The sequence below is a fragment of the Schistocerca gregaria genome, unplaced genomic scaffold, assembly GCF_023897955.1.
Source record: "Schistocerca gregaria isolate iqSchGreg1 unplaced genomic scaffold, iqSchGreg1.2 ptg000301l, whole genome shotgun sequence".
NCBI lineage: Eukaryota > Metazoa > Arthropoda > Insecta > Orthoptera > Acrididae > Schistocerca > Schistocerca gregaria.
The window spans coordinates 179,066-183,945 of NW_026061785.1; the positions used below are offsets into that span (position 1 = coordinate 179,066).

General features: G+C 40.6%; 1 non-coding gene across 1 annotated transcript; it reads right to left on the reverse strand.

Moving 5' to 3' along the window:
- Window positions 1-3,260: 3,260 nt before the first annotated feature.
- Window positions 3,261-3,335, reverse strand: Trnat-ugu (transfer RNA threonine (anticodon UGU)). Its single transcript has one exon. It is a non-coding gene; the product is annotated as a tRNA-Thr (tRNA).
- Window positions 3,336-4,880: the final 1,545 nt, after the last annotated feature.

Here is a 4,880-nt window from a genome sequence, read left to right on the forward strand (position 1 = left end):
TAAGGATCCCCATGACCTGTATACGTCTGTTATAAAAAATCTCCAAGCCACTCTCCTCAAATAGACCGCAATCTTCTCTTGACCTTCAACTGTTACTATTTCAGAATTAAAAACCAGATTCAAAGAAAATTTGGCTACAAGGCACAAAACTAGAAAAATAAAAATAATAAAAGTGAGAACGTGAAACATGTTAGCAATAACCATAAACAGGAGATTTACAGAAAATATAATTGAGAAAGGAAATCATTAATATTATCGACCGTTTAGGAACTCTAGGCTACGAAATGGATAAAACCACATATCGAATAAGTGGTGGAAGAGTTAGTGTGTTTTAAGATTAAATCCAAACAAGAATTAGAGAAAAATATATCGAAGCAAGGCCTCTATTACGAAAAATTGCTAAATCTCGAGACAAATTGTGTCCTTCTGTATTAGATGAAATGTTTTGGCCCCTAGTACGGATGAAACAGTATCTGCAGTATCAACAGGAACTTCGGACATGTGTTTCATATTTCATCCAAGCCTGCAGTCTATAAATATTTAAACAAAATACTAAAACAAAATACCACTACAGGGGAATTACTTACGAAGTAGTTCTTGGTAAAGAAACACAGGACACAATTACGTATGTAGGCTTAATACGAACTACAACTGTGTTTATAAATCGCTATAGTTGCCTTGGACTAACGACGAGCAAATATCAATATAACCTGTACGCTTTTCAAAGCTGTTATCCATGAAAAAGCCAAACTACGTATCGCGAACAAAATACAATTTAACACCGAAACAATGACATTAGCTGACAATGGGCACAGACTTTAGTCAATGGGCACTGTTGAAAATTTGTGCCAGACCAGGATTAGCACCCGAGTCCCCTGGTTACTAGGGAGAGGCAATGATCACTGTGTCCGAATTACACAGTGGTCAACAGAATAGCACGAACTGCCCGAGCATGCCGTTCTTTAGATCCAAATTCTCAATTTCTCCATAGACTGCTAATGCACTGCTCCTTGAACATAATCCTCCTCCCTTTAATTATACAGTACATGGCCAAAAAAACAGACACCGAATATATGCAAACTTGGCCTTACGAACATTGCAGACGTCGTCTATGTAACACACGTCAAACTTCAAAGAATTTACCAATTCGTTGCATTGTTTACTATAGACCACAAATCAAGTAACGTAAAAAAAAGCACTGCATCTATTGAGATCATGATTCAGAGTTTAAAAAAACTAATAAGTCGCCTACATACTACAGTTGCTGCCGGAAGAGGAGAACCATTATTTTCCCACAAAAGGAAATATAGTTAAAATTACGCTTCTATTTCGGTTAGTTTATGCGGTTACTAAAATTTGCAGTGAAAGTTACATAGTGGACTCTACCCTCCCCCCACCAGAAACGTAGTTATCGTGGCTGTTGTGAGACTTTTGTACACAGTTAGAGAAAGTGTGTTAAATGTGGCGCGGACGGAAACGCTAGGCTACGCTACAGGGCAATCTGCTCGCACAACGTTTAGTCGGCATTCATAATCGTTGGCGTAAACAACTCTCAATCAAATTACCACCTTCCAACCTAACTTAGATCTCGGGCTACACTACCAATCGGCCTGTCATCACAACCAAAAATTCATTGAGGGGGGTGGGGGGATTTCCTGTAGCTCTCTCTAATGTATCTCTAGGCAAAACTGCCAGTTTTGTCAGACTCAACAGCAAGATTTAGCAATGGTAAACACTTTTGAGACGGCTCGTAATTTTAGAATAGTCCTCTTCGTCTTACTTGGCATAAATTGTTCGCTGGCGTCCCAGCAGCTAGCTCCCTCAGTGTCTGCTTCTGCCATCGCACCACGCTAGTCTGCTGTTGTCCTAGCAGACCGAACGCACCGCACATCCGATACCTTCGGAACCACTCACTGGCCAGTTAGCAACTGAGCGGAACACTGTTTACATCGTGAAAGGAAAACTATGCAAAGATGTACACTTAAATGGCACGACTGAGTAGCACACACACAGTAATATCTGAGGAATGTCCTTCGACACGCGCAGAACGAAAGTCTTCTCGCGAACGTACAGCGTCTCTGAAAAAAAATCTCGTGACTATATTCCGGCGTTACGGCCAGGTTCTCATACAAATGAGCAAAAAAGGGTACATTTGAAATTCTTTTTGAGACAATGAAAATACATTCGAAAGATCTGTTTGGGAATTACGAGTGATAATACTATGAGCTTAATTTTAGATTTTCAATAAAAAATGGCGCCCGTAATTATGATTTGATCAAGGGCCTGCGAGACTGGAGTACGCAGAGCGCGTGCAGTGTGGCACCTCATATGTTACCTGAATTCAAAAATGGGTAACATCAGTTGATACTACATTATTCCTCTGAAATTGAAAATGGATAACATCAGTCGATAAAACATAAAATTTATGGGAGCGTATACCTAACCGCAATGAAACAACCTTAAATTTAACGATACAGTGCTAATTCGAACTTTGAGTTCGATTTTTGAGGGTTTGTTTCACTCCTTATGCCTACACAAAAATTAGTTAATATTAACAAATGTCATATTATAGCTATAAGTTCCTAAGAAAAGTGTTTACTTTTAGGGGTCAGAGGTAGATGTTAAGAGAACGAACCACTTTTAATTTATGCTGCATGCCGTTCTGAGAAAATAGTTACCCGAAAAAAATGTGTTCAAAGTTTAGGGAAAACATTTAGTTATATTATTACTTCGATTTGCATGAACTGAGTGTTACATATATATTTTTAATGTCGCTGAAAACGAATCTGAAGTCAGATTTTCAATATTCAAAACAGCTAATCCAATACGGAGGGCAACCGATTATGTTTTGACCAATTTTTACCAAAAATGTATTTTCGTTATTTACGTTTAGTCTGCAAGTCAAGGAGTATTTATCAACCCTTCCTCTACCTCTGATTGTTCCTAGACAGCAACTTCCTGTTCTTCTTGGCAGGAAAAGCCGATCTGTCAAAGCTGGATATGCAGCACTCGGCAGCCTGCACTTGATATTCGTCCGTATTTTCGGTGAGTATGTTTGCATGCATTCTGCAGTATGAATCATTTTGAGCACGTGCGACACGGGACGAGTTATCATCTACATCTATATGGATACCCTGCAAAACACATTTAAGTGCCTGGCAAAGGGTTCATCGAATCACCTTCACAACTGATAATTAATTGAAACCCTCAACTGCCGACAGGTGTTGTTGATATACTTCGATGGGGACAGCTGAAAAGTGTGCCCCTACTGGGACTCGAACCCAGAATCTCCTGCTTACAAGGCAGACGCTCAATCCATCTGAGCCATCGAGGGCACACATGAACAGCACGACTGCAGGAATTTATCCCTCGCACGCTTCCCGTGAGACTCACATCCCCAACCGTCCACAATCCGCATACGTAATGTACTTAATAGGTATTTGTCCATCCACTCATTACTGGCTCACACTAAGGTGACGATTCCCGTAAGAGTTCCGGCAACCTGTGCGCATTCGCACAGACGAAGGTCAATGGCTGGGTAACGTTTAACCATAGATATAAAGATAGTAACTGCTCTCGAAAGAACAGGCGCCACTGACGACCTTGCAACTCTTCTAGAATACATGATAGACCGGCCGATGTGGCCGAGCGGTTGTAGGCGCTTCAGTCGGGAGCCACGCGACCGCTACGGTCGCAGGTTCAAATCCTGCCTCGAGCATGGGTGTGTGTGATGTCCTTAATTTAGTTAGGTTTAAGTCGTTCTAAGTTCTAGGAAACTGATGACCTCAGATGTTAAATCCCAAAGTGTTCAGAGCCATTTGAACCATCAGTCCCTATGTTTACACACTACTTACAGTAACTTATGCTAAGGACAACACACACACAACCATGCCCGAGGGAGGACTCGAACCTCCAACAGGGGGAGCCGCGCGAACCGTGACAAGGCGTTGGACACATGGCGGGTACCCCGCGCGGCTCATGGCAGCCGTGACACTGCTTCAAACAATGGACTGTAGAAACTTTTGTAAAGCACGGATTAAAAAAAAAAAACTTTCTGTTCCAAGAGTCTAGACAAGTAAATTGAATTTTCGAACGTTTTGAATGAGAACCTGTCCTTATGGAACACCGTTGATCAAATGTCACAGGGATTATATACTCAGGTTTCACATGTGGATTAACACTTTCTAATCAATATCCGGAATGAGCAGGGCTTAAAACTTTGAAGAGTTAAATTTCAAGGGCCGTTCTCTTGTATGCAAATAGTTTCACAGTAGACATTTCTCTAGTTTTATTTATTAATTAATTTATTTATTTTTTGCTGTAGGTAAAGAAGGATAGCATTGTGAGGAGGGGGAAGGGGGGGGGGGGAGGAATCTTGCATCTCCCACCTTGGAATTCACAGTACAGAATTTTTATTCATTACGAGATTCTTAGCCACTTGCAGAAGTGATTTCGAGTGATTCTGCAAAACTTTTCCTTTAGCCAATCGTAGCAACTATAGGATTCCGTTCCTGCTGCATGACATGTCTCGGAACTTAAACTGACCAACTCATTTGCATAAAGAGCTAGCTTATCATCCGCTTCTTTACTTGCGTAGACCGTTCATGGTCTGCAAAGAATTTTTTTCTTTAATCGTTTTTTTATGTCTTGTATAAACTGCAACACTTTCTAAACTTTCTAAACTTAGCGCCGTTGAAGCATGGTCTTTTACTGAATGATCAAAAAGCAATGCTGACAGCTGGAGTCCAAGGTTTTTATTAATCAAGCCGTTTGTATTCTTGTGGTGATATCTCCGTACAGTCTTTCATTCCCTAACGCATATTTCTTTATATCTAATTGAGAAGTGAAATACCGGTTTTCATAGATGCAGATTTAAAATA